This window comes from Thermobia domestica, chromosome 3 (genome assembly GCF_964235325.1).
Source record: "Thermobia domestica chromosome 3, izTheDome1.hap1.1, whole genome shotgun sequence".
Classification (NCBI taxonomy): domain Eukaryota; kingdom Metazoa; phylum Arthropoda; class Insecta; order Zygentoma; family Lepismatidae; genus Thermobia; species Thermobia domestica.
Genome location: NC_137456.1, coordinates 323,553,973 through 323,575,503, shown reverse-complemented (window position 1 = coordinate 323,575,503; position 21,531 = coordinate 323,553,973). Strand labels below are relative to the sequence as shown.

The 21,531-nt window shown below is 36.6% G+C and overlaps 1 protein-coding gene across 3 annotated transcripts in view; it reads right to left on the bottom strand.

Moving 5' to 3' along the window:
- LOC145681178 (glycoprotein 3-alpha-L-fucosyltransferase A-like) overlaps positions 1-21,531 on the bottom strand; it is a 304,701-nt gene that overhangs the window by 31,837 nt on the left and 251,333 nt on the right. The gene's annotated exons all lie outside the window — the stretch shown is intronic.

Sequence of the window (21,531 nt, the reverse complement as noted above, 5' to 3'; positions counted from 1 at the left end):
GGATCAAAATTGCTTTTCGTGTTTTGTCTCTTGTCAACTCCCAAATGGTGTACGTAGAGCAGCGTTGCCAACTCTCCAACAACAAAATACCAAAATAGGTATAATTTCTTAATTTCTTTATGCTAGTGTTTCTCAACCTGTGTGACGTGAATTTTCAGCTAATGTAGATATTAATTGTCGAGTTATTATTATTATTATTATTATTATTATTATTATTATTATTATTATTATTATTATTATTATTATTAGTAGTAGTAGTAGTAGTAGTAGTAGTAGTAGTAGTAGTAGTAGTAGTAAAAATGAAATCTAAGTTTTACGTCCAACACTTATGACCAGGATAGTTTAAAGGAGACAGTGATGATGAGAAACGAATGAAATAGTGGAATGAAAAAGTGGGAGAAAAAGGGAGAACCCCGAGAAAACCCACGTACACGGTGTTTGTCCACTACAAAGCTGCTCTCACTTGGATGGGATCGAACCAAGGACCCCACGCACCAAAGGTGAACGCCCTACCAGAGCCACCACGGCCCCAGTAGTAGTAGTATTATGTTTCAGTCACTTTGTTTCGTACCCTAGTATAATATTTTATTCCCTGTCTTTAAAAAAAAATTTTCTGTATAATATTTTCGATGATACAGTACAAGGTAGCTTAACTAAGTAGGACAAGAAACATTACACAATAGCTAAAACTTTTTGTTAATGATGCTTGCTGCTTGCAATGAGTTGGTGCAAATAGTACTTGCAATGAGTGGGTTCAACTCAGGTCCGTATACAAGCGGGGTCTAGGAGGCCGTCGCCCTAAATTTTTACTGGCCTCCCTAAAACTTTCACGGTAGGTTTGCTAATGAACTATAATATGGTGATGAACTATAATATGGTGATGAACTATAATATGGTTGGATCGGCCCACCCCTAACTTCTACCGGCCCCTCCTACATTTTTGGGCTGGCTACCAGCCTGGTTCAACTCCTAGTGAAAATTCCAAAATTCCTCTCTCTTTTGGCATAATCAATCGCCAAATCCATTTTCAACTACATGTTTCTATTAACTTGACTTTTCAAAGTTGACTCAAAATCTTGAAGAGAGAAAGACTGAAATTCGTCGATGAAGAAATGAGAGTTGCATTGTCAATGATTATCCACGGACCGTCCACTTGTCCGTACAGTTAAGCAAGAACAAATATTTACTTTAATGCTAATAGAAAAGCGTATTTTCTTATATTTTCTACAGTAAAATAACTTTATATCTGAAGCTTAAATCCATTGCAGTTACCTGTCATAATAAATTTTAATTTATGTTCATAAATTATTAATACATGGACGATTCTGTTTGCTTAATAATAATAATAATAATAATAATAATAATAATAATAATAATAATAATAATAATAATAATAATAATAATACGTTGATTACAATACGCATTTACAGTATCGTTTAATAGACTAAGATTTTGAGGGGAAGAACGTTTAATATGCCGTGTCGAATGTCATGGATAATTTGCGCTGTGCCGTGAGTAGAAAAAGTTTGAGGAACAATGCTTCATATGACTGCGATGCGAGTTTGTAAACTGTTTTATGTATTGTAAATGCAAGTGAATGATGATTAACGAACTCATTATGATCAAGGTACAGTACTTTGCATCATTGGCCAGTCACTTAAAGTAAACTAAGAAATTGTATGTACTATGATCCTTACTCTAGTGGCACAGACAATAGTTCCAGCAGTGGAAAACGGTAGGTTCGCCAATTGCCGACATTGGCCCTACAGTGTAATTGGCCTTTTGTCGAGCAAAATGAAAATGAAATGAAATTTTGAGTTTTACGTCCCACGGTTATGCCGGTTAGGCTAAAGGAGACGGTGATAATGAGTAATGAATGAAATGGTGGAATGAAGAAAGTGGGAGGAAACGGGAGAACCCCGAGAAAACCCACGCACACGGTGTTTGTCCACCACAAAGTTCACTTGGCGGGAGCAGGGTTTGAACCCGAGACCCCTAGCACCAGAGGTGAACGCCTTTTGTCGAGCAATCGACAAACAACTCAATCGCCAACGTTAGCCCTGAGTTGTAACTGACCTTTTGCCGAGCATATGACAATCAACTCAATCGCTAATACTGTCCATACTGTGTAACTGACCATTTGCCGAGCATTTAGAAACTAACTCAATCGCCAACGTTGGCCCTACGGTGTAATTATCCTTTTGTAGAGCATTTAGCAAACAACTTAAGGTGATCTGGTACCCCTAGCAACCTTGAAAGTTAGTCCATTTAAAAAGCATTGCAAAGTTTTTCACTATTTTCTTCTTTATTATTAAAGTTACAAACGTCAAAATTTGAACAAACCTAGAGGAGACACATATCTATGTCTTGTGTGTTTTAGATTTTGAAAAAACAGAGTAAAAAAAGCTTCCATGTTTGATTTTAAAAACTTGGCAACGCAGATGTAACCCTCCCACTCAAATTTTGAGCTGGTGTCTCCTTTTGTTGAAATGTCTATTGACTCCTGTGTGAACCTCCCTGTCCGCGTTTAGCGGTCGTCTTTCTGCCTGTCCTTCGAGTCGTGGTTGCTTGAAATGTGAATATCGACGGATAATCACTTTATGAGTGACAGCAGGAGGGATAGCAGTACAAATGTCTGTGCCGTGAAAAGACAACGGAAAGCGAGATATTCCTGCCGACCGAGGAAAAATATCGCACGACTTTCGGCTTCAGAAACATAAGAAAAGAGAAGAAAGAAGTGCTATTGTGTTTCATATTTCTGTGGTTATTTCTTCTGTTTCTATGTAGCTTTATTTCAATGCAGTATTTGAATGTTGAATAAAAGATGATAAATCGAACGGTTGATAGACAGGTAAACAGATAGAAGTAATATAATATATATATATATATATATATATATATATATATATATATATATATATATATATATATATATATATATATATATATATATATATATATATATAGAGAGAGAGAGAGAGAGAGAGAGAGAGAGAGAGAGAGAGATAAATATTGATAGATAAGCATATAAATGCAGAAAAAATATTTTCTAAAAATGATAAATAGCTGGAAACGATATATAGGACCTAACACATCAAACTGAAGCTCTTGGAAAGTATGTACATTAGTAAAGAAATACTTTCAAACAGTGGCGTACTTTAAGATGTGTTGGTACAGGTTGTAATCCCTCCTTTCATATCTATTGAAATTAGAATATTTTAGCTTTCATCTTGGATCAACAACAATCTTCCTGTGTGGAGAAGGTGCTTACAAATACGTACGACGACACAGCACAATGTTTAGAAAATGTAAATGAGTAGAGAATATACACACCCAGGCAGAGGTCCCTATTTTCCCCTGAAGGTTACCATTCTTTCCATTTACTGTCCTCCCCCCAAATTTACCATTCTTTATTATGACAATTACTTATTTAAAAAGGTTATTCATGCTAAGTTCTCCTTCATACTTAGTGTTCATCAGTCCGTGGCTATCGAACTCATTCCCCCCCCCCCCCGAAATAAATTTGTTATATTCACAACATCATTAAAATTTGTCGGCACCTAAAAGGAAAAATATAAGTGCTTATTCTCGTATTGTGCATACCCCTTCCCGAAACAAATTCCTAAATACGTCACTCGTGTTCATAAAAGCATCATTGTGGTATAATTAAAATTCGATTGTTCCACTTTCAATGACAAATTATGTCCCTCCTCTAAAAAAAAAAAAAAAAAAAAAAAAAAAAAAATCATAGGTGCAACCTGTGCCCCAAAACTTGACTGTGAGCACCCCTGTAATCCAGAGAAGGCTAGGAAATGAAGTTTCTTTGTTTAAAATCTTTCCCAACCCCATAAACACCCCCTAACACCAACCAAACTTTCTTTACACACATCCCTAGGCGTAACAAAATATATTGCTTCCTTTGCGTTTCTGTAAAAATATGTATCACTATTCTAAATGCTCTCCCTCTTGGGTTTTGAACACCTCACAAAATAAAATTCCCAGCGTACTTACTGATTAAACGGGAGACTCAGGTGAGATCCCCGATTGCAATACGTACATTTCCAGGGTTTCCCACAGGGAAGTATTGCGTCGCACACTACACCACACATCTTTTAGGTGAGGACTGTTAATTTTATGCAAAGATTGAAGACTATAAAGAAATGCATTCCAGTGAAATTAACAATAAACAGAGAGACGGACCACCGAGATTGATTGGAATCTAAAGATGTGGGGGTGAGGGTGGGAAATGTTTATATGGAGACGGACAGTGTCAGAGGAAGAAGTCTACATCTGTTCTACGAAACACAATACTAAGCGGATATTATTATTATTATTATTATTATTATTATTATTATTATTATTATTATTATTATTATTATTATTATTATTATTATTATTATTATTATTATTATTATTATTATTATTATTAGGGGCTCTATATTTAAACTCGAATAACGAATATTTCTGGCTACGCGTATGCCTTCAAACATAAGTGGAAAACATTCTTGCGTATCTTATTTTATCCTGTAGGGATGGCATAGAGACTTGTAGGCGGATCCTGAGGGAAGGGTCGTTCGACACCTCCAATGGCACAAGCACCAGTGATGCAAAAGTTCAAGTCTGTACATAATAAAACTAAAGTAACCCTAAATAGCCGTGTTACAACTCACCTCTACCCCATCCCTCAGGAATCCATCCTGGATCCGTCCCTGTGTCGTCTGGAGTCGAAAATATGTCTTGTAAAAAGAAAAGGTATGAAAAATGTCATCTTACAGCCTTTTGCGTCGATTTCCTTATAAATTGTGAGAGGTCCGTCCTAGTGTGCTAATTGACGAGGGGGTGCCAGGGATTTCTCCTCTGAGAAATTTTTATCCCCCTGCAAGAGAAAATTTTCATTTCAGACAGGAATAACTTTTCCCCACTCTTACGTGTGTGATGGCTGGGTGCGTATATGAGTGAAATTCATCCGCCCTGGGAAAAATATTCAATTCGCACACTGACCCGTCGAGTTATCCAATTTTTATATAACGTAGTGAAGATTTTTTTTGCGAAATAAAGTAGTGGTGTTTATTTTGTGAAATAAAGTACCGGTACGGAGGAATCTACTTACATAGTTGTGCAACTACGGCGGGGGTTAGGTGGCTTCTCCCTTCCTAAATTTTTTTAGCCCCTCAAACCACAATGCATCCTATGACATTGATACGGAGACCCAGAATTGTTACGATTGCCTCCCTAGCATATTTATGCTCTCCAAACTTCAGTGGCTGGTTGCGAGCCTGGTCAACAAGGTTTTCACAGATATTACATAATTTAAACAAATTAGTATAATGCAAAATAAATTTACTACTAAATCATGCGCACGAGACGAGTCGAGACACGGCTTTTCCAATAGAGAAATATAAATTTTTCGAGTCAAGACATCACTTTTACAGCAAATTTTCGAGACGAGACAACCACAAATCTTGTCTCGTGCGCATCCCTAATCATGCTCAATTTTAAAATAAGCCAACATCATTTACTTACAAAGAACATAAAATGTTGCCTGAGCCGTTACCCAGCTTTATCAAACTTGGTTCTCTTCTGTTCGAACTCACAATGAAAGTTTGCACAAGATATTTCATACGAATTTGAAGGGTGTATCTATGCACATGATACCCAGGTAGAATCTCACAGCCTTCAGGCGCCTTGCGAACTTCATTTATTAGAAAAAAAAATCTAAAATTAGGAAATGCTAGTGTGAACATTACATGGATCTATATTTTTTTCCTTCTCCGCTTCTAGGAAAAGGGATATATAGACATTACACATGAGTATATGGTAATTTATACAATATTGTATTCTCACCGGACATGTGCATGAAAAATTAAAAAAAAAAAAAAAGTTCTAGGGGATAGTATAGAAGTGGCCATGTGGACAGGCAACAAAGAACGAAAGTGATTTTTAAAAAAGCAGGCCCTAGGAATTTTGCCCACATGCCATTTCACTTGATCATATTTCCCTCAAAAATTATTCATGTAAATATCTTTCAATTATTTCTGAAGAGAGGATTTTGACCTCGCTTTCAAAGGGTAATTTTGTCCTAGATTGATTCCAACAATATTTTTTCTATAATCTTTCCCAAACTGACATCTATACTATGTTATTTTGCGGAAATGGTAAGCTGACAAGTGACAACTACCCTTCCAGGAATTCGCAGAATGAAAAGAAAGAAAAAAAGAGAGAGGGAGAGAGATGAAAAAAGGTTTCGGTTGTACCGCTGTTTATGAGTCACCTGATTGGAACAACTTGAGCGAGGCAGAGAACTGAACTTGCCGCACGACTCGGGCGGAAAGGAAAAGCTATACCGTCGCAGGGAGTTCAGGTCTTACTGTTGCCATGTTTTCAAAGTTGAAGATAAAAGTTTCCTTACTGTGTTTTTTTCAAAATCTAAAACACACAAGGCATAGATATGTGTCTCCTCTAGGTTTGTTCAAATTTTGACGTTTGTAACTTTAATAATAAAGAAGAAAATAGTGAAAAACTTTGCAATGCTTTTTAAATGGACTAACTTTCAAGGTTGCTAGGGGTACCAGATCATCTTAACTGCAAACTTTGACCTTATCATATAATTAGCCTTTTGCCGAGCATTTGGCAAGCAACTCAATTGCCAATGTTGGCCCTACGGTGTAATTGGCCTTTTACCGAGCATTTAGTAACCAACTCAATCGTCAATGTTGGCCATACGGTGTAATTGAACTTTTGCTGTGCATTTGGCAACCAACTCAATCCCCGATGTTGGTCTTAGGGTATAATTGACCATTTACCGACCATTTGGCAACCAACGCAATCGCTAACGTTATCTCTACGGTGTAATTTACCCTTTTGCCGAGCATTTGGCAACTAATTCAATCACCAATGTTGGCCCTACGGTGTAATTTGCCTTTTATGTCGAGCATTGGGCAACCAACTCAACAGCTAACTTTGGACCTACTGTCCCCTGAAAGGTTTTCGCCGGGCATTTTCGATTGTTGGGCCTATTGTGTGTGCTAGTAGAGTGTAAATAGATACTAAATAACGTTGTAGGAGGCAACAATCTTGTAGAACACCCCCTTTCAACTTCACTCTTATCTGTAATTTTCTCCCCTATTTTTAACTTTTACAAGTTCGTTGATATATGATTTTCTTATTGAAGAACTGGTAAAACGAAAACCGTTGAACAAAAAGAGGAAATCTAGAGAGAACTCCCAAATACAATTTTATTCAATATACATTTGCATTGTCAAGTCCTATTACCCAAACGTTAGAGGTCTACAATTAACAATTGGATCACAAAGTTCCCTGTACACGGTTTGAATAACAAAGATGCGGAATAGTTTCGATAGAACCAACCAAATTACTTTGTTATGATCACTATTCGCTGTATACTGTATATTGCTATAGTAAAAAGCGCTAAATATGTAATGTGATCATAGTTGTGTTAATGACTAAATTATACTCTAGTTGGAAACATTGATCCGGAAGCAGGTGCAATATTCAAGGGGAGAAGATCTGGTGTAAAGCACGAAGAAAAATCTGAAAAGATTATTTTCCTCGCTGTGTGGTTCTTCTCTGTTTCTCTGGATAGTTTTCGTGTTCATTGTTTTTTTTTTTTTAATCTCTTTTATGTATATATAATGGTCTTATTCGTTACCTTTGCATGTATCCAATACACGCTATGTTGGCGAAGGAGGCCACATCTTGATTTTCTCTTGTTTATCTTCTGCTAATTTCGAACATGTCTCAACCGCATCGATAACGACAAGGTCAAGGGTAGTATGTACACATCCTTTTATAAGTGTGTGACTTTTATAGTGTAGCGAAATGTCACAGCATACTAAGCGCATATTTGACATATCCCACGCACAATGACAAAATGCACTTTGATCTTTCTATTTACTGTTTACACATTACAACTTCCTGAAAACAAGGAAGATATATCTAACCATGCAGCACTGCACTCTAGTGTACAAATAGTGAACCTCCTCATTAAAAACGTGTATTTTGGCGCGCTTCCCCTCACTGTCCAAAAGAATCCGTTGTTTCGGAAGCGGCTTAATTGTTTTTTTTTTTTTTTTTTTTTTTTTGTTTATGTCAGCGCGAGGGCGATAGCAGGTAGCAAGGAAGACGATCTAGAAAGTTGCACATGGTTTAAATCCTTGCAAGACGAAAAAAAATTTATATGTCCCTTTCAAGACTATGTTCCAGGGTTTAGCAATTCTTAATTGAAATTATAGGTGAATGGTATTCATTTTTTTTTTTTTTATTCCACGTACCCTGACGATACTTTCTCATTTAAGTGTTTACCAGTGGCGTAACTAAAGGCTTGGGGGCCTCCCCGTAGACAGCGTGAAGTAGGGCCCCTTCTCTACGTCCTACTTCACGATTTGCTGATGGTTTGAGGCCCCCCGCAATGCGGGGTCTGCGAGAACCTTATTTACGCCCCTGGTGTTTACCCACAAGTATAAGCTATCTTTAATTGAAATTGTAGGTCAGTATTGAACTTTTTTTTTTTTATTCCACGTACCCCTAAAGATATTTTCCCATTCAAGCAACTACCCCCAGGTTTAAGCTATGCTTAATTCAAATTATAGGTGAGTTGTATTCAACCTTTATATTCCACGTACCCCTAACGACCCTATTTAAGCGTCTACCCCTGTGGTTTAAGCTATCTTCAGTTGGAATTATAAGTCAGTGGTAATCAACCTTTTTATTCCATGTACCCCTAATGATACTTTTCCATTCAAGCGACTATCCCCAATTTTAAGCTATTATTAATTCCAATTAAATGTCAGTGATATTCAATCTTTTAATTGCATGTACCCCTACCTATAATTACATACAAAATAAATTACAGGTTTCATTACTTGTTAATTAAATAACAGTTTTACTGTAAACAGAAGAATCATGTTAGAAATTTAATATAACTATGTTGTAGTTAGCATGGAATAAATAGTATACTATAGTATAATTGTATTATTTATACAATTTTACGAACCTCTAAGAAGATATCGTGTACTTCCGGGATACGCGTATCCAGGGATGAATACCACTGGGCTACGTTATAATTGGCCGCTATGCCGAGCATTCGCCACCCAATTCAATTTCTAAGTAGCCCCTACCAAAGAAGTAAAATTATACAATTCGGAATGCGAGGACAAAATTGCAGGAGAAATGGCGGCAAGTCGTTCCTTGACCAACATTATTTTAAACGTTGTTTCCTACACTTACCAACTCCCAACAATATCAACCATTTGCCAACAAAGTTGAAGGACGTTGATACGCAGGCTTCAAGTGTCTGAAATAATTATCATATAGATGGCGCTAGTGTAAAAGTAACTGTAGTAAACACTCGTTAGTCATTTTCGGGATAGCTGCAGCATGAAAAATATCTACTCGTTCTTCTGAGTTCGATTACTACAAGAGTAATTCTTCTGTAATGCATTACGGTAATTGCCTTCATTTTATACATAACATTTATGGGTACAGGAAATCGAGCGCAATAAATTACAGTAAAACAGTAAATTGTTCTAATCAATCAATGTACGACGTATATACCTTTCCGCCTGCAATTGTTTCTTGATTGCTTCATTTCTTTTGTTCTACTTTTGTTTAACGAAAGTTCTTAGGTCTATATCAGACATCGAAATACGAAAACATTCCCCTGCGTAAGATACCCCATGTGGGCTCTTGAAAAGATTAAAAAAATATACGGAATGAAATATTTCAGTTTAACGTCCCACGTTTATGCCCTTTACACTAAGGGAGATGGGAATACCCCGAGAAAACCCACAGACACGATGTTGTTCACCAGAAACTTACTTGGCCGGGGATTGAATCAGGGTCCTCACGTACCAGGTGTAAGCGCTTTATCACTGAGCAACCGTGCTCCCCTTCAAAGAGCAAGCGATAGTGGGGTGGTTACCTCCAATGAGAGGGTCTCGGGTTCGATCCCAGACCATATGACAAGTCGAAGTTCCTTATTCTTCCACATTCTCATTCCACCGTCTCTTTCATTAATCATCACTAGAGACCGGATGTTAGGCAAAATGCCTATTCTTTAATATTAAAGATATGATCAAAAATAACGTTTCAAAGTTTATATAGGGGGTTATAGTTTCGATTTAAGCCAATTTTATTTTGCCTATTTTGCCTATTTCGACCTTTACTGCCTAAATAACTGCTTTAGTGCCTAATATTGCCTATTGTATGCACTTGCTTCAATATAAGCCTTTATTGGAAAAATATATAATTTATATAACATAAATAATGCACACATATATATGCATATTAGGTGTTTGTGGTACTTTACAATAGATACACAGGGTGAATTTCAAAGATGTGCACATACTTCGGGAGGTGATTAATGATATCAAAAGAAGACAAAAAGTCTTCTTGTATTTTGTCGAGTTCCATGTCGTGTACGAGTGACAGTCATGCCAACTTGGAATCGAAAATCGAATCTTGACAATTGGAACGGAACAGATAGATGTGCACATACGTTGGGAGGTGATTCGTGACATGAAAAGAAGACAAAAAGTCCTGTTGCATGTTGTCGAATTCCGCGTCCTGTACGAGTGACAGGGATGCCAGTAGGAATCGAAAATCGAATCCTGACAATTGGAACGGAACCGAAAGATGTGCACATACTTCGAGAGGTGATTCGTGACGTGAAAAGAAGAACAAAAGTCTTCTTGAATGTCACGAATCACCTCCTGAAGTATGTGCACACTTTTATGTCTCATTCCAATTGACAGGATTCGATTTTCGATTTTAAGTTGGCCCCCTGTCACTCGTACACGACGCGGAATTCCACAACATTCAAGAGGACTTTTTGTATTCTTTTGATGTTACAAATCACCTCCCGAAGTATGTGCACATCTTCCAGGTTCACCCAGTATATATGGAATGCATAAGAACCTTCGTTGGGGGCCGTGGTGGCTCAGTGGTAGAGCGTTCACCTCTGGTGCTTGGGTCCCTGGTTCGATCCCATCTCGCGCCAAGTGAACTTTGTGATGGACAAACACCGTGTGCGTGGGTTTTCTCGGGGTTCTCCCGTTTCCTTCCACTTTCTTTATTTCATAGTTTTCATTCATTTCTTATCATCACCGTCTCCTTTAGCCTAGCCGGCAAAACTGTGGGACGTAAAACTCCAAGGTTTCATTTCATTTTTTTTGAAGTGTTGTTTTTATATATATAATAAAAGAAGATATTAACAAACAAGTATGTTTCTATATTCTTTGAATATTATCTATGACTTGAATCTATTTTTTAATGGTATTGAATATTTATCTACACTATTTCGAGTTAAATTTTAGTGCCTATTTTACTGCCTATTTTTTAAATTTTTATTGCCTATTTGCCTGCCTATTTTCTAGGTTTTTAATGCCTAAACATCCGGTCTCTAATCATCACTCTCTTTTAGTCAAAAAGGAATTTTGTGGGACATTAGCTAAAGGTTTTTCTTTTCTTTTTTTTTTTTCATTTTCATTTGTACAGACGTCAGAGCTGCCAACCAATTAGCAGTTTCACTGGTACACAGATGAAAGTTTATGTCAGATCGAGAACAGGCCTAAGGATCAGGAAGACGCTTGTGTTATCACGCCACTTGTCTAACCTTCGCATAAGCTAGATGGTTAAATAAGTGGTCTTAAATTCAAAGTTACGATGTGTAGATAAGTTCACCAAAGCGCGAATGCAAAGAACTAAACAATAAAAACCTGATCTGTTAGTATGCAAAAATATTTCTTTTGTTTCTATAAGTGATGGTGCGTTGTGTCTCTAATGCATCTATTCTACAGTGGGGCAAATAGTACCAAAAAAAAAAAAAAGTTAAAATTAATTTTTATTTTTTACTTTAGTCGGACTAATTAACTATCAATATGTGTTGGTTCCCACCTAAGGTCACCATAACTCGAGTTTCAGGGGGGCTATATTGATTGCAAGACGGCGAGGAATCGTTGTAGTATGAAAAAGTGCTGGAAAATTCTAGAATAGTTTTGTAAATTTGCAACCAAAAAATATGTTATTTTGTATTATTGTCTTAAATTGAACAGTATAAGTCGGAGTGTTAAAAGTAAGAAAAAGTTAAAAAAAAAAAAAAAAAAACATTTAAAATCAGAAATAATAAAAGTCAGAACTGAAACATTGCCAAGATAATGAATTACAGGATTTCCGTTCATTCTACAATATTTTTTCCTCCTTATGTCTCGTTCAGGATTTAGAAAATAGATTTCTGGGCTTTCGGAATCCATGGCAATGTTAGTATTTCACGTATGAGGGATGACATCCCTTGGTTATCACACAATCCGGAGAAAGGGAAGGAAGGAAGCGGCCTGGGATCAGTATGTTAGGTACCATCCCGGCATTTACCTGGTGTGAATGAGGAAAACCTCATTCAGTATGGCTGGCCTGAAAACGCTTTTATACTTTTTCGACCGAGTGTTCCCACCGGGAATCGAACCCGGGACCGCTCATAGCAAAGACGAGAGCGTCTGGACCACTGTATCTCGTTCATTCTAAGGTTAAATATCACTTTGAGGTTTGTATAAAGAGGCCCTACCGTAATTAGTTACGCAAACCTACATATTTTGGAGTCAGAGCTCGAAATATCCTCCAAACACGAACTAGCCTGTCCGTATTCTCGCCATGTATATAATCGAGAGGCAAGGAAGCATACCTATGCATCATTCTTTGTAAGAATGCGACTAATCATAAATATATACGCTATTCGTGATCCCACGACTAGTCATACACTGGCAACACTGTTTTTCGGCCTCTTCTCCCATTGTAAAATCCTGTTCTTACGTCATACATCAGCCACTTGGAGATGGGTTAAAATGGCAGTGGTGTAAGTAACATTTCCTTTGTTTGGACTTTACTGACTCATACCACTTTGCTGATAAACAAAATAGCTGTCTCATTTATCGCTAGAACTTCGACTGCCATCTCTTGGCAGTTGAATGAAACTCTGATGAACTTCACGTTTTCTGTTAACCGATTGTCCTATTTAAATCTGGTTTCTGTATCTGTCGTATTATTATTATTCTTTCTTGCTAAAGCGCCTCCACCACTACAGCTTAGCCCGTTCATATAGTTTGAACTAGGAATGGTCAATTCCGGAATTCGGAAAATTCCGGATTTCGGAAAAATTCCGTAATTAGGAAAAATTCTGGATTTCGGAAAAGTTCCGATTTCGGAAAGATTCTGGAATTCGGTAAAATTCCGGTCGGAAAAATTCCAATTTCGGAAAGATTCTGGAATTTGGAAAAACTCCATTTCGGAAAAATTCCGGAAAGTGAAACATCCCATTCCGTAAAATGAATCCATATTCCAGAATATTTTGGCCATCCCTAATTTGAACCTACACCTTAGCTGTAGGAACCGAACCACAAGGGCCCCTACTGGAACCCGAACCCGGACTGCAGTACACAAAAAGAAACTATGTGAAATAGGCTATATTACTATTATTATTTTGTTTGTTTAATCACTATAAAATATCAAATTATACTTTTTGTAGGAAGCTTTTCGTGGTTCCTTGTGATTAACGCAGGGCGGATCCAGGACTGACTTCTGGGGGGAGGGGTTGTAATACTGCTACTTAGAACTACTTTTAAGAGCACCAAACTCTAAGATGGGTTATATATATATATATATATATATATAAAAGTTTCCTCTTCTGGGTTAGGGGGGTGATCGCCCCGATAACCCCTGGATCCGCTCCTGGATTAACTTTCCGTTAAATCACGTAAAATGATTAGCGTTCATGGCTTCGGCGCGAGAGACTCTACTTTGATTAACAAGAGGAGCTTATATGGTTTTGGATCCCACGTTTTGTTGTAGGTTCATGTCTGATATAATCTCATACTGCCAAGAATGTTAAACCACAACAAACTAAAACCGAATTACAAGGACAACTATGTTCGGGATCGAATCTGGGGTCACAAGGAAAAGAAGCGTGAAATGTATTATTGTTATTATTATTATTATTTAAAAATGAAATAAAATATGTACAGAGTCCGGCAAAAAGACCTCCTGTATCTGGAGAGGGCGCTGCGCAGGATTGCCAACTTTTCTTAGGAAAAGATCGGGATGGGACAATCGGTGTAGGAGCCCACCTTCCCCCCTCCCATGATTTCGATGTGGATGGTTCATTATTGATGTTTCTTCATTATCCTCCATCATTGTATGTAAAAATAACTTAACGTCGAAGAACAAAATAATACTGCACAGCACAGGTTAATGTAAACAATGTGATTGCGCGCCAGACCAAAAGTGAAGCAGAAGACGCCGACACTGATGGCAGAGCTGGCAGTAGCGTGACGGTCATCTGTTGAAGTGAGCACTAGTGTTGCTGCCACTGCGGTAGCAGCCGCTTTTATATAAAGGTTGCAAAAATATTTTTAGCGGGAATATACTATCGTCATAATCGGTTGGATTATCAACTTGAAACAATTAGAGAATAACAATAAATTAAAGACGAGCTGCTATTTTTTCATGAGTCAAATTAAAACATAAATTCGTTAAATTGATTTTATACATAAAACTATGCGTGCAAAATAATAATTTATTTTTTTGTAAAAATGACCCAGTAAAATATTAATTAACTTTGAAAATCGGTAAATCGGGACAATATGCGTCCCGACGAGTGTCCAATCGGGACGCGGGACAAATAAGTCAGAAATCGGTACAGTTCCGACAGAATCGGGACGATTGGCAACCCTGGCGCTGCGTTAGCTGTGGTGGGAGTGCGGCAGCGGAAGGATATCGATTGATAACGCTATATGTACCATTTTCAGTAGTTGTGGCATCGTGCGTTTGCTATGGAAGAGTATATTCGTAATGGTGGTTCTATGATTACTATTCAGCGGGCACTTCGCATTCGGTTTGACGACATGATTCTGTTGCGGATAGAAAAACTATTCAAGTTTGGGTATCAAAATTTAGAGCAAACAGGTTCTGGACCGATAATGCGAGAACAATTGCCTGGCCGACCTCGGATCGAACAACGCTTTGGAGGTTGCTGGATGGAATCATGTCGGTCAAGTCCGAACCGAATGCGAAATGCCCGCTTGAGTAGTTATCAGCAGCGTTGCCAAATTGTTCAGAAGATATTATCGTACGTAGCACTTAAAATTATCGTTTTTGTCGTAAAATTATCGTATCTTTTGTTTCTAGTCTCAATATCAAGCTTTATTATTATTATTATTATTAAAAAAAGCTAACATGAACATTTACAACTAAAGCTATATTTAATAATCTGCATAGGAAACAAGATATAAGCTTAATTCTTTACCAGTTTATCGAGAAAAAAAACTAGTATTCCTTCAACACTTTATGTATTTACCTGTGAAACTTATCTACGTTAAATAGCTATTAATTACTTTTTCTTAGTTGGTTTCCTGTGTGCATTGTAGTAGTCCTCGGTTTGATTATAGATGGGATCACGTGTGTCTGCAGTATACTAGTAGTGATTTTGATCAATTTTACAATACGTTCCATCTCATACAGTCTAACTAGCTAAAAGTGTAATATAATAATATTTAAATTATTACCCGATTAATTTTAATTTGCCTGCACTAAAGTCCTTCTCGAGACGTTGGTAATCTTTGTAATGTTTTGAGAAATTTTGTCACATCTCGTATGTTGCAAAATTCGTATTTTTTTTTTTTTTTCATGCAATGAAAGAAAGTTTTTCGAATTTCCATCCTCCATAATTAACTTTAATTCTTACCGGACTTGTTAAATTATCGTATGTTTTCATAATATCGTACAGCAGCTATCGTACATCGTATAGAGATCAAAATTATCGTATGATTCGATAATTATCGTACATGTTGGCAACGCTGGTTATCAGAGAACCACCATTACGAATATACTCCCCCACAACAAACGCACGATGCTCACAGCGCTACGCCGTTGCGACTACTGAAAATGATAAGTATACCGTTATCGATTGATATCTCTCCGCCACCGTATCCCATTCACAATTAACAGAGCGCCCTCTCCTAATACAGGAGGTCTTTTTGCCGAAACCTGTAGTTTTGGTCTTACTCTTATACCTTTTAGGTCAAAAGACACTGATGATGAATGCTTCTCAAGGAATTAGTAGAATGAGAATGTAAAAAGAAATGGGAATACCCTCGAGGAAACGATATTGTCTACCACAAACTCAGATAAACTGGAATCGAACCAGGGATTCGTTTTACTGGAAGTAAGCATACTACCACTGAGCCTCCCGTTATTATCATTTAAATGACTAGTATTTTAACTACAGAATCCTAACTTAAAATAAAAAAACTATTTTCTCCATCTCAGCAAAATATATGTTAAAAGTAAAGAGAAGCCATGAATCAACATTTTTTTAAATACTCAAATATGTTCTCTGAATATGTATATATCCACAGATATACTATATGTATCTCAACTACTTTTATGGATATGGGCTTCTGATAGCGAAAATACAAAAGTACTTTCACTGAGCCAGTTCATGCTGTAAGAAACGTCCATCCATGCGTGCAAAAGTCTGGATACTTTTTAAAATTCTGCACACGCCTGCGATTCCAACATGTTCTGCAATCAGGTCACGGAGATAAAAGACTCGCATAATGGTACCAATTTCTTCCACTACATTCAGCTGTTAAAACAACTTTACGTAATTGGAGTAGAAGAAAAGGCATCACCCACACTTTTCAAATAGCACATGCAAAACGAAAATTTAAAAAAAAGGAAAAAAATAATCACTGTCTGACATGTAACATGTAAGGAAGTATTTCGCAATCAAATATAATAAATTAAGGTTAAACTTAATAGCTTAAGTAATGTGCTTTAAAAACTGGAGGATTATGTCGCAACGAAATATCCGCAATTGAAGCGAAAATTAATAATACCAAACCGTATCCATGATAAATAGGGGCGTCAGAATAGCAAAATTCTCAAGTTTGCACCAGATCGAATGACATTTCAAGTTGGAGTTTCTTTTGTAGCTATACATGGTTAGCGAGCCAGTCTTCGGCGCGGCAGACCCGAGTTCGATTCTGAGCGAGAGCACATGTGATTCGAATCACAGTTAACACTAGATTACTACCGTGCGTAAAATATACGTCCAACCGCCATGTTTTTGGCTTGAGTTGATTTTAAGTTTAACGTCCCTTTCAGCAGCGAGGACCTACTGTTAACATGGAATCCGAATCACGTGATTTCCCGCCGCGAATTGAACCCGGGTCTGTCACGCCAAAGGCGCGTAGGCTAGCCGTTTAGCCACGAAAGAGCTCTCCCATGTTGTTGCTCCCCCCTATCCATCCAGTGATAGCAACCTGAAACGCTATAAAATCCCATGTATTATTATTATTATTATTATTATTATTATTATTATTATTATTATTATTATTATTATTATTATTATTATTATTATTATTATTATTATAAAATATGAAAATAAAATTTATGTATGCCGCATGTTATTTTGTTCAAATTCTTGATGAATTATCAATAAATTTCGATCTTCTACACTTATAAAATAGTTCGTTAATAACTATTTTCCTTGAGAACAAGTATATTTTATAAGAAATGCAGTCCACATCTTTGTACCACTACTTTTTATTAATCCTTTAGCCTAACCGGCATAACCGTGGGACGTTAAGACTTCATTTCATTTCACTTTTTACTTTTTATTAAGCCAAACTATACTAGAAAATTTTATTCTCCACACATGTCATGTGAAACGTTTGGAAATTGATTGTTTCTCGCTATTGATATTTTACTTTCTTCCTTTCACTCGTTCATTGTTTTGTTTTATTCTTTCTTCAAATAACAGAGCACACATTTCGTTTCCTGGTACTTGATTTTTAAGAATCACATATGATAATTCACTCCTCACTAGTATAGAGTTTACCGAGAACAAAGAAAAGTTTACCGAAGAATTTTGTTGGGGCGAATTATATATATAACGAAAAATCCCATATATGTCTTCAATTTCGAAGAATATTCCCTTTATCCCATTAGTAATAGTTAACGTTAAAATATATAAGGAGTTTGCATCACTGCTCTCCTCACAAATTCCCTTCCGTTGTCAGCAGTACTTCAACTGGTTAGCTGTTCTGTGACAGGATAATCGAAGGTTCTATATGCTAGCGTTTCGTGCTCATAAAAAATCGTGTATTCGTAGTAAAAGTAGTATAAGAAAGCACGGTAGTAGTCTAGGGTTAAGTTGTACGTCTACAATTCATACTGCCTCAGTGCTCAAAGGGACACTAAATACCAATACAACCAACAAAGACCTTCAAAATCATCTTCAATTTTAGTCATTTGAGTAACTGCCTGATCAATGGCTTCTAGAGAGTACGACGCATGAGTCAGTAACAGTTTTTTTTATTTTATTTTTATTTATTTTATTTTATTTATTATTATTATTATTATTATTATTATTATTATTATTATTATTATTATTATTTTTGTCTTTTTAGAATTTGCTAGACATCTATAAACCATTATAAACTACTTCACATATAGTTTCATGCATTCAAATATGAAGAAAATTGTACGCTTTAACACAAGATGAAAGAAAATTATCGTATGTTGATATGATTTAGCTTAACTTCAATATGATTTTAGCCTAACTTCGACCTGGCAACACTCTTAAAATACGTGTATGTAAAGTAGACAGTAACATACGTGCTGCTAGATAAACATCGACGGGCTGAAAATCCGAAGCAAATTTCAATTTGACAGCCATATTATATAATATTAACAAGAAAACTACAAAAAGACAGATAAATAGGTATCATACTACTCCAGTGAATGCTATGAGTAATGGCGTATTTACGATTTTGTTTCGGGAGGTATGCAAAACACGTGAATAAACACTTATATTTTCCTTTAGAAATAGTAAGAAGGATTATTGTTGTACGTGGAATTTCGGGAGGGGGATGGCTTGAACCCGATAGCAACCCCTAAATACAGCACTGCCTATAAGAAATATGTTTTTTGGTTATTATTCCACCAGAGCACGTGCTACTCGAAATTTTCTGTTTTTTAAACCTGGCTATCAATACTCTTGACAGACACATACGTTCAGTACAACCGTTCAGAAGTAGATGTAACACCACAACCGGCTTTACCATATATGCAACAAAACGTGCATTTGCACAAAAGGAGGAAAGTTTCGAGGGGCGGTAAGATCTGTCATAACTATATTATTTAAAATAAATATTTCTTGTTGAAAACAGACTTCATGATGATGGTAGTTAAATTTACTAAGCTGACCTTCCTATTTAAATACTACATTCATAAATCATGTTTAGGTCGCATTAGTTTAACGTCACATGACACTGGTAAAGCAAATGATGAAACAAATCCCAGCATGAATTTGCTTGATTGTTGTCAAATACAAGAACTCGATTCTCGAACAGTAGCAAACACCTGTTCAATTTAGGTAGTTATAGTTTTGATATGAAAACTAGGTTTGTCTTTGTCAGAAACAAGTTTTTTATCATTGAAGGTGGAAACAAGTTTTTTTTTTTTTTTTTTTAAATTAACAGATGTAGAAGGAAAATCAAGAAATAAAGATAAAAGAGCTAGTTGTACTGGAATTGCAAACTGACATATTGAGATTGAAGCTCGATATTGAATTCTATAAAAACGATTACCATCTTTCCTCTGCAAGTGTGTTTGCTTTATCTTTCACTAACATAAAACATCTTAAAAACACACACACAACGAAGATTGTATTTGTAGTGTTTAGGCCTTTCCGAACGCGAGTGTGCTTTCCCTCCCCTTAATTGGTCAAGGTGGCATAGCAGATTTAAAATCGTGGTTTTTAAGATTTGTTCTCTCTGGAGAAAAGGGGGCAGCAAGTTGCCTAGGGCCGGCCATGAACTGCAATATATTTTTTTTCGGGGAAGAAAGAAGTCCTCCTGGCTAACGATTACTTCACTTGAATGAAGCCGCAAAGAACCAAGTTGAGAACGGTTATTTTAGCCATCTTTTCTGTAACTTTCAGATTCCTTTGGACACAAATCGTAATGTAATATTGAAAGTTACAAGTATAAATTAGAGATTTTTTTTTTTTTTTTTTGGAAAATGAGTTTTCCTTTAGAAAAACACTAACAAATGAAAATTAAAATCTACACAAAATCGACCATTAACTGTACTTGGCAGCAGAAGCGCCGGTACTGGGAGTCAATCAGTTCCGACCCCCCCCCCATAAATCTTCCTAATTCAACATATATTTGTACACTTTCTCAATAAAACAATTGCTTAAAAGGGAAATGACTAATTTAGCTGATCTTATAATTCATCGGCGAAGTGGCTCAGTGGTAGAGCGTTCACCTCCGGTGCTTGGGGTCACTGGTTTGATCCCAGCTCGCGCCGTGTGGACTTTGTGGTGGACAAACACCGTGCTCGTGGGTTTTCTCGGAGTTCTCCTGTTTCCTCCCACTGTCTTCATTTCACTCATTTCTCACCATCACCGTCTCCTTTAGCCTAACCGGCATAAGCGTGGGACGTAAAAAAAGATTTCATTTCATTTTCATTTTTCTTTCTCATATAAAAACAACCTAGTTCTATCATTTTTATATAGGTGGAAGTATTTTACAATTATTTATTGTCCTTTCAGGTGCAGAATAAAACCCGTTCAATATTAACAAACACGTAGTAGCTTATGGTATTGTACTCCTCCCAAAGCTTGGATCCATCCCAACAAAAATTTCTGGGTGTGCGCCTGCTTAACAGATATCTTGTACACGTAACACTCGACAAAATATTAACATTTTTAAGTATCGGAGATTCACATTTGACTGATTTACTCCACGGAGTTGGGTAAAAATTGTATAAAAATTGTCCGTCTGAGTATTAGGAGTATTTTGGTGAAATGCCGAAATTGACAGATACCAGTGAAAGTTTTGGTCTGCCGAATGATTTTTTTTTGGGGGGGGTTGGTGGAGAATAACGCTGTTTTTACCTTTCGTATTTCTTGACTCTTTTACCCTTATTTGATTTATTGATTGATTTATTGATAACAGTTTAACGCTCGTTTTCAGCAGCAAATATTGGTTGATTAATTGATTGGATGGGGACGTCAGCAGCAAGGTTACTTCTCCCCGTCGCGATATATATATATATATATATATATATATATATATATATATATATATATATATATCGCAGCTCAAGCACGGACTGCCCGACATAAAAAATTAAAAAGACGGTAAGAAAATATATAAAATAATAAATACGCTGTTTGAAAAATAAGTTAAAATAATAAGTACACAGTAGAAATGGAGCTACTTCTACACTTGAATGGATTTTATTGCCCTTTTAATTGCTTTTATTGCTTTTATGACTGTGTAGATTTGATGTCAATATGGCCGTGTCGGCCTTGGGAAGGTTTTAGGGGAAGGTGGTTTTATTACCCTGTTTGTTAGGTGGTTAGACGGGTTCCTGGAAAAGGTTGAGTGTTAGGAGGTATGGAGTAGTTTCTAGAAGAGAGGTTGAAGGACATGATTGTGATAGGGTTGT